This window comes from Balaenoptera musculus, chromosome 3, assembly GCF_009873245.2.
Source record: "Balaenoptera musculus isolate JJ_BM4_2016_0621 chromosome 3, mBalMus1.pri.v3, whole genome shotgun sequence".
NCBI classification, from domain to species: domain Eukaryota; kingdom Metazoa; phylum Chordata; class Mammalia; order Artiodactyla; family Balaenopteridae; genus Balaenoptera; species Balaenoptera musculus.
The window spans coordinates 160,906,453-160,925,921 of record NC_045787.1 but is presented as its reverse complement, the minus strand read 5'-3'; the positions used below and the strand labels follow the sequence as shown (position 1 = coordinate 160,925,921).

The following is a 19,469-nucleotide window of genomic DNA, read 5'->3' as shown; positions in this document are numbered from 1 at the left end:
ATTACTTTCCATCAAGTTATCTAATGTTACTTACGTTTATATTTTTTCTCCATGGGAGTTTTCACATCTAAGGATGTGGGCCAATTGAAGTCTTTCTGAGGCTGTTTACAAACAAGATGTTTTATCTAGTGAATCCTTTCATCCTTTCCCAAAGTCCAGAGATCAGAGAAGCCTTTCCCACATTCTTCCTGTTATATGGTTTCTATGCAGTGTGCAGTCTCATGTGTCTTCGAATACTTGAGAGACAAATGAAGGATCTCCCATATTCCTGACATTGATAGGGTTTCTATCCAGTGTGAATTCTGTTTTTTTTAAGAGTTACTTATTATTTTATTTATTTATTTATTTATTTTATTTTTGGCTGCATGGGATCTTCGTTGAGGCATGCAGGATCTTTCATTGTGGCACGCAGGCTTCTCTCTAGTTGTGGCATGTGAATTTTTCTCTTCTCTCATTGTGGCACGCAGGCTCCAGGGTGCGTGGGCTATGTAGTTGTGGCACATGGGTTCCAGAGCGCATGGGCTGTGTAGTTTGTGGCACGCAGGCTCTCTAGTTTGAGGCACATGAGCTCAGTAGTTGTGGCACGCAGGCTTAGTTGCCCTGCGGCATGTGAGATCTCAGTTCCCTGACCAGGGATCGAACCTGCATTATAAGGCAATTCTTTACTACTGGACCACCAGGGAAGTCCCCAGTGTGAATTCTTTTATGCACTTGAACCTAAGGGGAAGTGAAGGTTTTCCCACATATTTTACATTCATAGGGTTTTTCTCCAGTATGGGTTCTTTCATGCATTTGGAAACCTTTTTGAGAACTAAAACTTTTACCACATTTTTTACATTGATATGGTTTCTCTCCAGTGTGAGTCCTTTCATGTATTTTAAGAGAATTGGGATTAATGAATACTTTCTCACATTCTTTACATTTACAAATTCCAACTCTAGTGTGTGTTATCATGTGTTTTTGAAAGGTTTTATGCCATGTGAAGGCTTTCCCACATTCCTTACACTCATAGGGTTTTTCTCCAGTGTGGATTCTTTCATGATTTTGAAGAGAACTGGGAGTACACAATACTTTAGAACATATTTTACATTCATAGGGTTTCTCTCCTCTAAGAATTCTTTCATATATTTGAATAGTTTCAGGACATTTAAAGGCTTTTCCACCTTCTTTATATTGATAGGGTTTCTCTCCACTGTGGCTCCTTTCATGTATTCAAAGAGAAGTGGGATAAATGAATGCTTTCTCACATTTCTTACATTTATAAAGTCCATCTCCAGTGAGTGTTACCATGTGTTGTCGAAAGCCTGTTTCCCACGTGAGGGCTTTCCCACATTCCTTACATTCATAGGGGTTTTTTTTTCCCCAGTGTGATTATTTTCATGTATTGGGAAATGTTTTTGAGAACTGAATCTTTTACCACATTGCTTGCATTCATAGGGTTTCTCTCCCATATGACTCCTTTCACGTATTTGAAGAGAATTGGGATAAATGAATGCTTTCCCACATTCTTTACATTCATAGGGGTTTTCTCCAGTGTGACTTCTTTCATGTATTTGCAAACCTATTTGAGAACCACATCTCTTACCACATTGTTTGCATTTATAGGGTTTCTCTCCTGTGTGACTTCTTTTGTGTGTTTGGAAGGTTTTTTGATATAGAAAGGTTTTTCCACACTGTTTACATTCATAGGGTTTCTCTCCAGTGTGAGTCCTTTCATGTGTTCGAAGAGAACTGGGATAAATGAATGCTTTCCCACATTTTTTACATTTATATGACTTTTCACTGTATTTTTGATACTCTCGTGTTTTGTGTTCAATGTGACATCTCACGTGTCTATTAAGGGATGAATGATCCATGAAGACTGTTCCACGTGCACTGCATTCACATGGTTTTAATCCAGTAGTTTTCTTTTCCAGATTGAGAGTTTGAATAAGGTTGAAGAGTTCTCCACAGGAACTACTGTCTTTACTTTTAGAGAATCTCTCTACCATGAAATTTCTGTAAATAATGAGAACATTATTAATGATTTCTTTATTAATCATTTTACATTTATTGTATTTACCGTGAATTATAAGAATAGTGTGGTTTTCTATTTTGTGTGAACTGTTAGAAATGGAATATACTGAATGCTCTGGAATGTGACTTCACCCTTTCTATTAAAAAGTGATAGTCAGGGACTTCCTTGGTGGCGCAATGGTGAAGAATCCACCTGCCAGTGCAGGGGACTCGGATTTGAACCCTGGTCCAGGAAGATCCCACATACCGCAGGGCAACTAAGCCCGTGTGCCACAACTACTGAGCCCGTGCTCTAGAGCCCACGAGCTACAACTACTGAGCCTGTGCTCTAGAGCCCACGAACCACAACTACTGAAGCCTGTGCACCTAGAGCCCGTGCTCTGCAGCAAGAGAAGCCACCACAATGAGAAGCCAGAGCACCTCAACAAAGAATAGCCCCCGCTCCCCGCAACTAGAGAAAGCCCATGCACCAACAAAGACCCAACACAGCCAAGAAAAAGAAAAAAAAGTTATAGTCAAATATAGAGTTTATTAATACTGACTGCAAGTGAACTACTCTTCAAACACTGAACATTTATATCCCATTTAAAAAAGTATTTTTGGTAGAAATTTTCTAAGATTAACTAAATTTGAAGATGGGGCTATTTGTTTTGTTTGCTTCTTTTAAAATTTTCATAATATCCCATGATTCTCATATGAGACAGTGCTTGCTATTATGACTGTGACTTAACTTAATTCTCTCCCCTGATTTTTGTACTGATCTTCAATGTCATGATCTTTTTGTTTTGTTCCTGAAATGAAGACCCAGAAAAATGATCCCAAAGTATCAGAAATTATATAAAAATTATTATATTCTAGGTCCATGATGAGCTCTGACCATGCCTAGTTTCTTTACCAATGTCTTCCAATCCACATTCCAGATTTTGGAACAATATTGATGGGTGAGAAACACTTGTTTTCCAGTTGACAAAGTGAGGGAATTTCCTCATTCTTACCTACTGAAGCCAGGTTCCTCAAGGTTTCCTGCATCACATCTCTGTAGAGTTTCCTCTGTGAAGGATCCAGTAAAGCCCACTCCTCCAGAATGAAGTTCACAGCCACATCCTCAATGGCCATTGAGTCCTAAAAGACCCAAAATATGTGCACAGTAAGATGCATGAGACTGACAGAGTTAGACATCTATACTCCATTTACAGGAAGGATAGTTATGATTCTGTTATTTCCAAAGAGTTATTCTATGACTTGATCATGAGAAACTTACTCTCCATACTTCCTCAGTAATTTAACAGCATCATGAAGAAATGAAAATTATTTGCACATTATTTCTGTGATCACATAATAGTTTATACCTCTTTAGTGGCAAAGCCCAGAGAGTGTTTGGAAATGACGGAAATTTTATACAAGTGAAACAAATATCATTTTAAGAAATCAATTCCTTGTGAAAAAATCCTTTCAGAGACTTCCCTTGTGGTCCAGTGGCTAAGACTCCATGCTCCCAATGCAGGGGGCCCGGGTTCGATCCTTAGTCAGGGAACTAGATCCCACATGCTGCACCTAAAGATCCTGCATGCTGCAACTAAAAGATCCAACTGCCTCAACTAAAGATTCCACGTGCCACAACTAAGACCTGGCACAGCCAAAATAAATAAATATTAGAAAAAAAAATCCTTTCTCTCATTAGGGCAGACCTTTCCCATTTTTGAGCACCTGAGCTTCATGATGTAGTGAGCTCCCTGTCCTTGGAGTTATTACAACAGAGACTGATGGAGACAGAATTGATGCATCAGATGGGGGTGTGTAGTTGCTAGATGATTTCGGCAATCCCTTTGAGCCTGGAGGCCTGTAACTGATATGGGACAGGTGGGAGTGTTTGCATGATATAGGCCTTAACAGCATCTTCTCCCCCTGCTCTCCAAATGCACCACTGAAGGTAAATCAAAAGGCAACTGATTTAAATCCCTTCTCTGGTAGACGGCACTTGATCCTCATATTGATGCAGAGCCACCATAAAGCATTCTCAGCACACATCAGTTGAGGAGATTAGGTCATCAGAGGTCAGAATTTGTATTTGCATCCTTGCAAATACTTGCTCATAAATTTCATGCCTGATGCTTCTGATGGAGGAAGACTTGATGCTTGAAGGTAGAGGAAAAAACCTATTCCCCACTGCCTGGTGTCCAAATCAGGATCCCACGCAGGACCTTGGGTCAACTCAAATGTCTGCAGATTTGTCATCCCAGAGCAGCTGGAAGGGGGGGTGAGGCCCACAGCTAGCCCTTGATGGGATGAGAGTCCCTGCGCCTCATGGTGTGGGTGATACTATTGTTCCTCTAAAGTACCACAGTACGGAAGAATCTGTATTCCTTGGAGTACTTGTCCGCTTAAGAAGAAAATAATGTTTTGCAAAGTAAAGAAGTATAGTGATTCACTGATAAAGAAAAAAAAAATCCTTTCATCTTCCTCCTTAAGATCCACAATTTACAGCACTCCATGAAGCAGAGGATCAAGTCTGCATGAGGTTTCAATGACTGAAAACACAGTGAAGAACTGGAAGCTTTTTTCTAGTCATATCACCTAATGTCAGAGTCCAGGTGACCTGTAGAAATCAAACTTTTAACAAAGGTCAGGACCTCCCTCGTGGTCCAGTGGTTAAGACTCTGTGCTTCCAATGCAAGGGGCAGGGGTTCAACCCCTGGTCGGGGAACAAAGATCCCACATGCCATGTGGCATAGCCAAGAAAATAATAAAATAAAATAAAATGCTAAGAAGAGCTGTTAAAAACAAAACAAAACAAAAAACAAAGCCCAGCTGACCACATTGTCCCAAAGGCTTCCAGGCCTTTAAAGAAATCAGATGCAGCTGCCTGAGTATATAAATATTCTTCTGGGGAACCATTGCCTTCTACTTGTGTAATAATTATCAAAGACTCTGTTTTTCCTTTCTCTATATATAATTTGATGTAGCTAGAAAATTTGAAACTTAGAGCTCACTCATGAGGAAGAAGCAACAGTATGTTAGACCACAAAATCCCTATAGTCATGTGTCTCAGGGATGCTTTCAGGCAAATTTTAGAACACACAGTACAATAACATGCCAGAAGAACTCTTTCTCATCAAACCCTAACAGTACACCCTGGGCCTTACTACCCTCAAGGAACAGGTTAATAAAAACTACAGTTTACAAGGGAGTTCACCAAAGTCCATAATGGTTTGATGGTGAATTTTCCCATGATTATAAAATATGTAAATGTTTCATCAGTGGTTTCCTCCAAAACAACAGAAAGTCTCCATTCTGCAATTTCAGAAACAAGTGTTCCCCAAGCAGCTACTCTAGCTGCTGCCAGGCCAAAATCTAGTCTGGGATTCATGAATTTAGAAGCTGCGACATTCAATCTCACAAGAAGAGAATGAAAAAACCTGAAATAAACAAGTCTTCCCAGAGCCATGAGAACACTGACTTCAAGAGGCAAACCAATGTCTCCAAAATTGGGAAAGAAAAAGAAAAAAAAGACGTTTTTAAAATATGCCCCAAATTACCTGTTCTTACATCTGTACTCAATAAAATTTGTTTCAGCAGAATCTAACGCAAAGACAAAAAAGAAGAAAAATGATACAACTCAATATCCATGAACCATAGCATGACACTCTTTAACATAAGATTAAAATACATATGATTGGACTTCCCTGGTAGTGCAGTGGTTAAGAATCAACCTGCCAATGCAGGGGACACGGGTTCCATCCCTGGTCTGGGAAGATCCCACATGCCATGGAGCAGCTAAGCCCCTGTGCTCCACAACTACTGAGCCTGCGCACCTAGAGCCCTGCTCTGCAACAAGAGAAGCCACCACAATGAGAAGCCCGTGCACCACAACGAAGAGTAGGCCCTGCTCGCCGCAACTAGAGAAAGCCCATGCGCAGCATTGAAGACCCAATGCAGCCAAAAAAATAAAGTAAAATAAATAGAAGATATAAGTAACAATCACTGAGTTTTCCCCCAAATTAATGATAGAGAACAAGTGTAGGTCCATGAAGCTCAGTGAACACTAAACGTGAAACCACCTAAAATGGAGACCAAAGGATATCATATTCAAGCTAGAGAAAAAAGCCAAAGGCAAAGAGAATATATTGGAAGAAGCCAGAGGGTAAGACATACTTTAGGTATAGAGAAAAAAAGATTAGAAACAAATTGGACTTCTTTTCAGGAAAAAAACCCAAAACAACAACAAAAAAAACCCCAGAGTAGATTGAAATATCTAAAGTTTTAAAATTAAAAAACCACTCTCCTAGAATTGTTATGAAGAGCAATTATTTTTAAAAATTAAGAAGAAATAAGGATATTCTGAGGCAAAAATTGAGGGAATTTGTCATTAGTATGCCTACTTTGAAAAGAAACATTTAAAAATTCATCAGAAAAAAATGGAAATGATGAAGGGGGAATCAAAAAGGAATAAAGGCAAACATCTTTTTTTTAAAAAAAATTTATTAACTACTGTATTGAAAGCAAAAAACAGAATGGTTGCAAGTGTATCGACTGTTTACCATGTGACCTCCTGGCTGACTGGGTTGGTGCCCAGGCTCATGGATTGCACTGCACATCATTAGCCAGGGAAAATATCAAAATTCAAAGTACGGTTTCTGCTGAATGTATATCGCTCTTGCACCATCATTAAGTAGAAATATCGTTGAGTCGAACCACAGTAAATCAGGGACCACCTGTAGTTTACTTGTGGTTTAAGAATCCCACAAGGAATTCTATAATTTGTTGCTCGCATGAATGCAAGTTCATCTGAACATGCAGTATCACAGCATTGTCTACAGACTGTTGTTCCCTTAGAACATGTACATAGTTTTTTGTTTGTTTGTTTTGTTTTTTAGCCATGCCAGGCAGCATACGGGATCTTAGTTCCCCCACCAGGGATCAAAGCCGCGCCCCCTGCGGTGGAAGCGTGGAGTCTTAACCACTGGACTGCCAGGGAAGTCCCATAGTTTTTCAAGCAATTGCTGTTTTTAAGAAAAGTATGATCAACGAAGTACCTTTTGTTATTAATTTTGCAATCTACCACATCTGCTTTCTTCTTCAAACATCTTTTATATTTCTTATAAAACAGATGACACTTTGTGTAAAATAATATTAGCAACAATGACACTGGTAATGATAACCTTGTGAATAAATGAAATAAATGACAGCCATGTCAAAAGGGACAGAGGAGGGGAATTGAGAATAGTGTGGTATGATGTACCTGCACAACCATTGAAGAGGTATAGTGTTAAGTTGCAGAAGACATGGGTTAGTTCTAAATGTATACTGAAAACTCAAGGGCAATGACTAAAAAAGGTTTTTTAAAAAGGTATAGGTTAATAGAGGAAAAAAGGAAGAATCAGGTAAAATGCTCAATTAAATCCAGAGAAGGTAGAAAATAGAGAGAAAACAAACGAAAGAATAAGGGCAACAATTAGAAGCAGTAAAAGGTGTGGTAGATATTAATCCAACTATATTACTCACCACTTCAGTCATCAATGGTCTGCATACAAATGAAAGGGAAATACAGTAATAGCAGATTTTAAAATTGCAATTATATGTTTTCTCCAAAAGCTGGTTTTAAATATAAACATGCATGTCAATGAAAAGTAAAGGGATGGAGAAAAATGCACCATGCCAAAACTAATCAAAAGAAAGCTGGCATTGGTATATGAATTTCAGACAAGGCAGATTTCAGACCAAGGAAAACACAGAGATAAAAAGGGACTTTACAGAATAACAAAAAGGTCCATTCTCCAAGAAGGCATAATAATCCTTCATCTGTACGTACATGGCAATAAAGGGGCAAAATACATAAGGCAAGACCTGAAGAATGCCAGGAGAAATACATGAATCCATTATTATAGTAATACATCAACACCCCCTTATCAAAAGCTGTAAATTCCAGCAGGCCAAAAATCAGGAAAGACAGAGTTGAATTGAAAAGCACTGTGAAACAAATCAATTTAATTGTAATCTATGGACTACAACAAGAGCAGAATACACATTCTTCTCAAATTCACATAGAACATTAAACAGGACAGAACACTTTCTCAGACATAAAACATACCTTAACAAATTGGAAAGAACAAAAATCATACAAATTATGCTCTTAGATCTCAAAAGCATTACTCTAGCAATCAATAACAGCAAGAGAGTTGGAAAACGCCCTACTATGTAGAGATTCCACAACACATGTCTAAATAATACATAGAATTAAAGAAGAAGACTCGAGAAATTAAATTTATTTTGAGCTAAATTGTGAGATGTAGCAAAAGCAGTGCCTACCGTGAAATTTATGCCATCAACCAAATACACTGGTAAAAAAATAGATGGGTAAACAATAATGCAAGCATCTACCTTAGGAAAAAATAAGAAGAAGAGGATATAACCACAAAGTAAGCAGAATAAAATGATAAAAATCAGAAACAAAATTAATGTAATTGTGAAGAATTGAAGGAGAAAAAAAATTTTAAGCTAGTTCTATGAGATTTTTTTTTTTTTTTTTTTTTTTTTGGCTTCGTTGGGTCTTTGTTGCTGCACATGGGTTTTCTCTAGTTGCAGCGAGCGGAGGCTACTCTTTGTTGTGGTGCACGGGCTTCTCACTGTGGTGGCTTCTCTTGTTGCAGAGCACCGGCTCTAGGTGCGCGGGCTTCAGTAGTTGTGGTGCACGGGCTTAGTTGCTCCGTGGCACGTGGGATCTTCCAGGACCAGGGCTTGAACCTGTGTCCCCTGCATTGGCAGGCGGATTCTTAACCACTGCGCCACCAGGGAAGCCCTGAGAAGATTATTAACATTGATTAACATCTAGTCAAGATTACTAGGAGAAAATACAGAAATTACTAATATCAGAAAGGAACAGTTGGGGATATGAAAATAAAAAAGGATTTGATAAAATCCAACACCCGTTTATGATCACAAACAAGTACAGAGGGAACTTCTACTTCCTGAGAAAGAAAACATTCATGAATCCTGTAGGTAAATTCAAACATTTGTTCTCTAGGACATAGTTATCTCTGTGAAACATCTGAAAGATTCTCCAACAACAGATAACCCTTGGAGTTAAGAAGACATATCCCAAGATTGAAAGATAATTAATTGTTTTCCTATAGACCAACACTGAACTTGGACAAAGAAGGAAAAGCAATTCAAATGAAAAGAAAATCTTTTAAACAAATAGTGCTGGAAATTACGGATATTCATATACAAACACACACACACACAGAAATGTAGACACAGGACTTACACATTTCACCATAAGAACCTCAAAACACATCACAGATCTAAGCGTAAAATGCAAAAGTAATAAACTCCTGGAAAATATCATAGAAGGATATATAGGTCCTCTTGGGCTGGGTGATGAATTTTCAAATATAACAACAAACACAAGGTTTGTAAAAGAAAAAAAGTATAATTTCACTTCATTAAAATGAAAAACATCTCTTCTGAGAAAGACAGTGTTAAGAGAATGAAAAGACAAGTCACAGAACAGCAGAAAATCCTTGCAAAACACCTACGTGATAAATGACTGGTATTCAAAATATCTAAAGAACTATTAAAACTCAACAGTAAGAAGAGGGATTTCCAGGAAGATCCACTGGTTAAGACTCCACACTTCCACTGCTGGGAGCACTGGTTAGATCCCTGGTTGGGGAACGAAGATCCCACATGCTGTGAGGCCAAAAAAAACCCCCCAAAACAAAAAACAAAAACAGTAAGAAGACAAACAACCCAATTAAAAATGGGGAAAAGATCTAAACAAACAGCTCTCCAAAAAACAATAAAATACAGAAAGGAAATAAGAAATATGAAAACATGCTCAACCTCAAATATCTATGGGAAATTGCAAATAAAACAACAAGATATCACTACACACTTATTTAATGCATAAAACACAAAACACTCAGAACACCAAATATTAGTGAAGATGTGAAGATAATCCACATTCACTGCTGGGGGGAATGGAATTTGGTACTCCTACAATGAAAGACAGGAGCTTTCTTTCAAAACAAAATATACTCTTACTATGTATAGTAAGATCCAGCAATCACACTCCTCGTTATTTGTCCAAATGAGTTAGAGTCTTATGTTCACACAAAACCCATACACAAATACCTGTAGGGGCTTTATTCATAACAGGCATGAGTTAGAGGTAAGCAAGATATCTTTCAAGAGTCAAATAAATAATCAGTGGTATATCCTTAGGATGAAGTACTGTTCACTGATGAAAAGAAATGAGGTATCAAGCTATGAAAACACATAGAGGAAGAGTAAAAGTATATTGCTAAGTGAAAGAAGCCAATCTGACAAAGCTATATACTGTTTGATTCCAAGTATATGACGTTCTGGAAAAGACAAAATCACGAGACAGTAAAATGATCTTTGCTTCTGAAGGATTTAGGGATTAGAGGTAGAGATGAATCAATAAGTGTGGCAGAGAGGAAGTGCAGAAATGAATACGTGTTATTAAACATTTGCCAAATCCACACATCGTGTAACACAAAAACTCCATGCTAATGTAATCTTTGCTCCTTAATGCATCAGTATGGGTTCAGCAACTGTAACAAATGGACCAGTCATACAAGATTTAAAACTCAAAACTGCTCCAAAAGAGATGAAGTTTATTTAAAAAAAAAAAGAGGACTGACGCATTACAACTCATCCTGATGACTGCCTGATGTTTGGTTAGATGTAGGGACAACTGTGTTTGGTTCTCCATCAAGGATGTCCCAATTAAGGGATGAAGAGCACCAGTTCTCCACTGAGCTCCATTATGTACCAGGGTGTATCGTCATTCTTAGTCTATGCAATCCCCAGATCTGTGCATTCAGTTAATCCCAAGAAACTATCCAGGCAACCAAGGTGTTGGAGAAGGGTGGCTTCTCCAGCACCACAGCATCTTTCAAAGGACTGAAGAAAGAAATGTCATCTCTCCAACGGAAGGCATAATCCAGCCGAGGTTTGGCTACATCATATCACAAATAGTTGTCAGTAGCCGAGCTGACATGCTGGGGTGCTCTTTCCAGTACCAAAGCCATAACAGGCATCTCAGTGGCAGCTCTAGTTTTAAGAGATCCCAGTACCAGGGGGATAATTGCAGATTTACTAGCATATTAATGTAGGACCTTGGGCAGTGCCTTGCATCAGAAGCCTATGGCCAACTTAAATCCCTCCTCAGAGAGCCTCCAATCACTGCCCAGAAGGTTAGAGGCCCCCTCCACGGCCCTGATAGCTTTACACAACTTAAGAAACCCGAGTTTAAGTTGGGTTTGAACTAACCCCTTTGCTGTGCCAAACTGAGACAGCGGGTGTTGTCCAGCATAACCCAGAGGGTAAGGATCCTTGTTGCAATAGATGAAGGGGCAAGCGCCTCAGAGTTACTTAAAAGTTTTGGTGAGCCTACTTTTTTTTTTTTTTTTTTTTCCAGCTTACCCCCCTCCTCCCCCGCCCTTGGTGAGCCTTCTGGAAGCTCACCACCTACTGGCTGCCTTTCCCTGTCTCTTCTCTTTCACTTTCTCTGAAGTAACTGCTCTTTTTATAGTAGTGACTATCTTTTGGGCTCATCTTAGTCACAGGGTATATCATCCTCCTAGCCCCCAGTCCTCCCACACCCAACAATGTCTGGGCAAACCCAGCCTCAGTCACACCTTTAATCTAAACACAGATAGGTTCCAGCTCAGACATCAACCCAGGACTACTGGAAGGAGGGCCCCATTCTCATACTCCTGCTCCCAAAGTACAAGGAACTAACAGAAACTGCCAACTTGGAGTCCTCCTTATATACAACCCAGGCTTGGTGGGGTCAGCAATGCAACACAGGGCAGAACAGGGCACAGGAAAATCTCCCCAGCAAACAGCAGCTCACAGAGCAGGAGGCTGTCTTCAGGCTTTCTAATCAACCTGTCCAGGTAACAAGCACTAGGTAATGGTGAGGCTTAACTCTCAGTACTCAAACATCAAATAGGTGGATCCCAAATAATCATTACGAGAATAAAAACTGTAAGAGAAACAGGCATTCGCACTGGATTGTTTGTATATTAAGAAACACTAAAAGGATGATGAAGGCTTAATCAAAACTGGTTATGTGAGGGTAAATGGAGTTCAGAGCAGAGGAGTGCAGCAACAACTGTGGGCAGGGAGTCTTCTTAAGTTAATTTCTTCCCTCAGGAATTTAATTTTAAATATTCTACATAGAAAACCACTGCAAGATTTGATCCTTTAAACAGTTATGGATATAAAACTGCAAACCAAAAAAATAAAAACTCCCTTCCTAACTAAAAGGACAAGGGACATTATTGCTTTTCTCTCCCTCCTTTATAGTAAACATTGGAAATATTTTCAGAAATAAGGAGCATATTACACTACATTTGAGGTTTGCAATTTAACCTTTAAATGGACTAGGAATTTGAAAGATTTACATAAACTTGGAGGTGATTTCCTATCAATTAAAAAAGAATTAAATTGTATTTTTCCCCACATCCATTAAAATAGAAATTCATTTCCTTTAGGAAGAGTAGGGGCCTTTTAATTGTCAAAATTATCTAGGCAACAGGCACTTACAAACGCTGACCTAAAAATGGGAAAGCACCTGAGACTTAAGTACACCCATCTCAGGTCTTGAGGTCCCCTTGTCTAAATGAAACAAAAATTCTACTTGACTGCACATTTTTCTTGCCTTAGATGGTATCTGTCAATCAACATAAAATTTAAAAGCCCAAGTGTTAATGGAAATTAGAATCAAAGGGCTGTAATCCTCAATGGATAAAGGAATCTAAGAAAAGAAACACAAGTATTAGAATCAAAACAGGTAAGCAGCCTGTGTTCCCTACAGTTTGGAAGAAAAGCCCACATTCAGAAAGTTGACTATCTTTCCAGACTTGAGAGTCTAGATAAGTCCCGTTGAGATAAAAGTCCTGTAGAGGGTCAGTCCCTCAGTGAGGGCAGGGATACCTGAGCACCCACAAAAATAAACTCTGGGAGCTCCACAAACCCTCCCCAGTCCTGTGGGCAGGGAAGCTCTCCCTACCCCAGGCTTCCATGATCACAAGTCAGGAAACTCCAAGCCTGATTTAGGGTAAGGTTCTGATCCAAATGGACTCCCATATTCATAAACCCTTTGTCCACGGGACAGAACACTCATCCTCACAGACTTCTCAATGGGCACAAATTACACTCTGAGTGCACCTATATCATGGGGCAACGCTCAAATACAACATTTAAAATGTCTAGGCTAAAGGAAATCACAAGTACCACCCTGAAAGGGCATCATCCCCACACCCTGGTGCACTTGCACCCCCAGATTTCAGGGCTCTGCAGCTTCTCACAGTATAAGGACTACCACTGGTGGGTGTGAGCAGGTAGGACTGGGCAGGGGGAGGATGTCCAGGAAGATCCACTTCCCTGTGCAGGCTCAAAGCGAGCCTTAGTTTGAGGATACAAACTTCAGGCTCTGCTCTCCACTACAGGCGCTCTTGACCACCACTGATATTTTATGTGAGATACCCAGAAAGGCAAATATATAAAATCAGAAAATTGATTAGTGATTTCCTAGGCCTCGGGATGAGAAGGGAGAGTTACTGCTAATGGACATGAGGTTCATTTTGGGAATGATGGAAATGTCTTAAAATTAGTGTGGTGATAGTAGAACAAGTCTTTAAATACGGTAAGCGCCAGTGATCATTTAAATACACAAACCCTGTTTGGACAGTTCAGCAAAATCACTCAAACCCCATGTGTACGTGGAAATGAGAGAAGAAAATTCTCAGCCACTTTTACTAGTTCACCCAGAATACCCCAAGTATCTATTCCTTTCAGAAAAAAATAAGTCAGTCAATTAATTCCAAGACAAGTTTAATTAGTACATAAGTAATCACACTTGAATACTTTTTGTCTCCAAGTCTAAATCCTGGCATTTCATTTGAAATCAACCAAAAGTAAAGGAGAGTCCAAAAGAACTTACCATACTCACTAGGGAATGAAAAAAAGTGAAATAAAAATTCTTTTTTTAAATAAATTTATTTATTTTATTATTTTATTAATTTATTTATTTAGGCTGCGTTGGGTCTTCGTGGCTGCGCACGGGCTTTCTCTAGTTGCGGCGAGCGGGGGCTACTCCTTGTTGCAGTGCGCAGGCTTCTTATTGCGGTGGCTTCTCTTGCCGCGGAGCATGGGCTCTAGGGCGCGCAGGCTTCAGTAGTTGTGGCACGTGGGCTCAGTAGTTGTGCTCATGGGCTCTAGAGCACAGGTTCAGTAGTTGTGGCGCACGGGCTTAGTTGCTCCCTGGCATGTGGGATTTTCCTGGACCAGGGCTTGAACCCATGTCCCCTGCACTGGCAGATGGATTCTTAACCACTGTGCCACCAGGGAAGCCTGTGAAATAAAAATTCTTAACAACTGGAATGTAACACTGGATTTTTTTTTTTTCCCTGAAATTTACCCTTCTTGCCTCTTTGGAAATATTTTATACGGTCTTTCAAGCTCTATTAATTAAATACTTTTTACACTATTGAAAAAAGAAATTTAAATAAGAGTAAATCTTTTGAAGGGGACTAACCCAGAGATGGGCAGTGGTCACAGGTTAGCTGGTCCAGAAAAGTTTCAAAAAAAAAAAAATCTCCACAAAAGGACTTCCCATAGGATGTCTCTTCCAAGAAAAAAAAATTGGGAGGAGAAGGGATTTCATACACCTACTTACAAGTGGTTATTCTCGGCTTTCCGCTACTGTAAAACATCCACAGACCGCCCCCCTCCCCAATGCAATCCACGACTCTGCGCAAATAGGATAAACAATTAAAATACTGGGTGTGTTTAAAATACACCACGGGAGACGAATAGTTGGTAGATGATGTGAATCGGAGAGGGGAAACTGACTTTGGGAAGGCGGGGAGCGCCCTGGAAATTTCATGAGTTCTTGCCAGCCCTACTAAGAGCTACTCTGCGGGTCAGTTCCATGCCTGGCCACACAGCCCTCCACCAAGCCCTTGATCCCTGGAGGACATAAGACCCTCTTCTTCCAGGCAGGACTGGCCTGAGCCATCCTCTTATCACAGGCAATCCCAGGCCAGGGAAAAGTTCTGTCTAGGCGCAATTGGAGAAAAAAAGGACATCCACGCCTGTGCGGAACATCGCCCCACCCACCTGCCTCAGCGGCCTCCCGCTTGGACAGATTCCCAATACCCCGCCCCCTCGTACCTGAGTGACAACCTGCGAGAGGAAGCCTGACTCAGCAGAATCACTTAGCGCCGCTGGGATTGAATCTGTCCCCGCCTGGCACTTAAGGTTTGTAACAGAACTTTTCCCTGGCCTAGGATTGCCTGGCATGGAACTGTGCTTCTTGTGAAGAAAGGCAGACACTTAGATGGGAACTCACCGTTTGTAATAAAGAGGCTGGCTCCAGTTTCATCTTTGCGCCTTGACAGCGCTGAGCCTTCCACCCATCCCTCCCCAGCCCCACTCATTAGGTATAAGCTAAAGAATCCCAGAGCACTTGGCTCTGGTAGGAGGTCTGAATCACTCAGCCCTAGCTGGGTGCCAGAACAAATCTCAGTCAAACCACAAGCTGTGAGTTGTGTGCATTAACTTTTGAGCTGTACATTTTACACTGGAAGGAAATTTATTTTAGATCAGTGTTCCCGGTGTGCCTAGAAAACCTTGAAATGTCAGCATTCAAGGCAATTGTATTCCTATTTCCACTGATAGAAGAAAAACAATAAGTTGTACTGAAAATTGGAAAATACCTTACAAGTCTTCCTGCCTCCTCTCAGGTTTATTGAAGTATAACTAACTAATAAAACTGCATTTAAAGATTAAAACATGATGATCTGATACACTTATACTGTATTGTATAATTGCAATTTACGAAGAGAGTGGATCTTTTTTTTTAAGGGAACCCTAAAAAAAGCATTTTAATGGGGAATGGCAGAAATCACAATAGACTATTATCATCATTGTGGAAGTATCAATTGCACACTTTAAATATATTCATGTTCAATGTCTCTCTGTTTGTTCCTTGTTTCTCCCATTCCACAAGTGCATAGGTTGTTTTCTGTAGATCTGTGGAAAATGGGCCAGGGGTGGAAGGTCCATACAGGCTAGACAGAGTGAACAGCCCATGACTGTTCAGCACAGAAGGAAACTGGAAAAGTGTGTTAGTACCTTGCAGTCCGGCTGGACTTAGGGGAGCAACAGGGCTGAGAGTACTCCAAAAGTGGATACTGGAGACCAAGGGACACAGAGTCAAGAAGGGTGTCTGTGAAAATAGTGCTAGCGTAATAATCAGTGGGCTTGGATCGCTGCCTGTGATCATGATGGTCGGTGCTAGCTCTAACCCTTTGGGTTTCTTGGACCTTGATGAATTATTTGTTTTGTCTTTTTCTGGCAAAGCTGAATCCTGGTCTTTAGGCTCCATGTCTGCGTCCATGTCTGGGTCCATGTCTGGGTTGGAACTCAGTGGGAGTGAAGGTGTTCTAGGAGGTTCCTGAAAAGGGCAAATGGACGAAATAGGAGGTGTGGTGGTAAAAGCGGCAGTTGCACTGGATGCAGAAGTTGATGCTTCTAGCGAAGGCAGTTTGGGGGAAGGTAAAGTCTCCAGCGCTTGGGTAGTTTCTTTGGAAGATGGAGAAATACTTGAGTCAGTTGAACTGGTGGCAGCAAGAAGTTCAACTGGTGGCTTTTTGGAAGATGTTACAAATTTGGTAACAGATGGTGTTGGCTCCTGAGGGGATTTTTTTCTCTGCCAATTTCTCAGCTGGATTCTCAACCTTTATAGATTTGAAAAGCTTCCTATTGGAGGAATTCAAAGATCTGAGGGTAAATGAAGAATATAAGCCAGAGTATCTGTAGTCACTGCAGCTAGGGGTCTTGGCACCAGGCTGCGGTGGCTCTTTTTCCCTCCATTCTCCTCATCTGTGGATCTCTCGCTGCTGACTTCACTGATGCGTAAAGCTTCAGTCTCCCTCAAGCCTGCGCACTGGCATAGGAACTGTATTGAAAATCTCTGGGTGCGAGACAAACTTGTAGACAAACTTCTGACCCCTCACGTTTTCAATGATATTCTTCATATAATAGTATCTGAGGGATCGGCTGTGTTTGTCATAATTCATATTAGGCTTGTTCTTTTGAATCCCTCAGAGACGAGCCACCTCTTCTGCCCGCAAATGCTTGAACTCCCCGTCATTAGAGGTCCAGCAGATCATGTGATCGTTCTGAGGCTCCTTTAGGAGCTGAAGGAGGAACTGCCACAGGGTGATGGCACTGTCCAGAGCAGTGAAGGAGGCCACGTGTGGGGCTGCCTCAGGGTCTCTGCCTCAAACATGAGGCCTCTCTCCACCGGCCACCTCCTCACGCTGGAAACTCGAGGCCAGCACTGCGGCCACTGCGACCCTGTGGCAGAGCCGGAGAAGGCGGCGGCAGCCAAGCCATTAGTTGCCACAGCCGGGCCTGCCAGTCGCCATGCCTGCTAAGAGAGTGGATCTTAAGCATACCGACCACACAAACAAAAATAAAGAGAATTGGGACTTCCCTGGTGGTCCAGTGGTAAAACTCCGCACTCCCAAAGCAGGGGCCCGGCTTTCATCCCTGGTCAGGGAACTAGATACCACATGCTGCAACTAAGAGTTTGCGTGCCGGAACTAAAAGAGCCCGCATGCTGCAAGGAAGATGGACGATCCCGCATGCTGCAACTAAGACCCAGCACAGCGAAATAAATAAATAAAAAAAAAAAAAAGAAGATAACTAAGTGAAGTGATGGATATTAATTAACCTGGAAATTCTTATACTCCCAGGAGGCTGCATTGCAAAACTCTTCCATTGCAAAACACTTCATGCATTGATTTATTTGAACAACTTTATTGAAATGTATGGAACATACTGTGGAAGGCACCCATTAAGTATACATTTTCATGCTTTTAGTATATTTGTAGATACATGCATTCATCACCACAGTCAATTTTTGAAGATTTTCTCACTTCAAAAAGAAACTCTTCTACTCTATAGCTGTCACCGCTAATCTTCCCATCTTCCTCCTCCAATCCCCGGCCTTAGAAAACCACTAATCTGCTTTCTTTTTCTCCATCCTGGTCTTTCATATGAAAAGAATTCTATAGTATATGGTCTTTTGATTGACTCAGCATGATTTTTTCAAGGGAAAATTATAAATCAATATTTCCTTCATTTTACATCAGAATAACATTTTATTGATTGGGTAAAACACATTGTTTACCTATTCATCTGTTAATGGAACTTTAGATGTTTCTACCTTTTGGCTACTATGAATCACATTACTCTAAAATTCATGTATAAATTTTGGCCAAATATGTATTTTCATATTCTTGGGCATATACCTAGGAGTGGGATTGATGGGTCATATGATAACTCTAGGTTTAATATTGGAGGAACTCCCAGAACTTCTTCCAGAGAGGCTTCGCTATTTTGTCTTCATTCCAACCTGTATGAGAGTTCAAATTTCTCCATCTATCCTGGATAAAATTATTACCTCACTTTTTGATTTTAGCCATCCTAGTTTTTGTGACATGGAATCTCATTGTGGTTTTGATTTGCATCTCCTTGATGATTAATAATGGCCAGAATCTTTTCATATGCCCTTGATCATTTGTATATTTTACTTGGAAAAATGTGACTTCAGATGCTTGTCACATTTAATATTGAGTTAATTGAATTTTTATAACTAACTTATAAGAAGTCTCTAGATATTTTCAATATGTTCTTTTTTAAATATATGATTTGCAAAATTTTCTTCCATTCTAAGGGTTGTGTTCACTGTCTTGCCTTAAAAGTTTACTTTTAATTTTGATAATGTACACATACCATAAAATTTACATTTTCACCATTTTAAGTGTGTAGTTCAGTAGTATGAAATACATTGACATTGGGAAACCAATCTGCAGAACTATTTTCACCTTTCAAAACCAAACTCTATACCCATGTTGACATAAACAAATAGGATGCCAATTATTTCTCCAGAAAAATATGTGTTTATCCAAGATCAGCAAAGAATTGTAATTTGCGGTCAGCAACCTTGGCATGCAAGTTCCCCTGCAGCAAGGAGAGGAGCATTCTTTTAAAGAAGGGAAAAGGAAGTTGGGAGGGCTATAGTAAGCCAAGAGTTTTGCACAGCAAAGAAACCATAAACAAAACAAAAAGACAATCCACAGAATGGGAAAAATATTTGCAAATAATGTGACCGAAAAGGAATTAATCTCCAAAATCTACAAACAGCTCATGCAGCTCAATATTAAAAAAACAAACAACCCAATCAAAAAATGGGCAGAAGACCTAAATAGACAATTCTCCAAAGAAGACATACAGATGGCCAAGAGACACGTGAAAAAATGCTTAACATCGCTAATTATTAGAGAAATGCAAATCAAAACTACAGTGAGATATCACCTCACACCAGTCAGAATGGCCACCATCAG

At 40.2% G+C, this 19,469-nt stretch overlaps 2 pseudogenes; both read right to left on the bottom strand.

Moving 5' to 3' along the window:
- Positions 1–202: 202 nt before the first annotated feature.
- Positions 203–15,436, bottom strand: LOC118892620 (annotated as a pseudogene).
- A 555-nt stretch (positions 15,437–15,991) lies between these two features.
- On the bottom strand, positions 15,992–17,514 carry LOC118892619 (annotated as a pseudogene).
- Between the last annotated feature and the right edge of the window lie 1,955 nt (positions 17,515–19,469).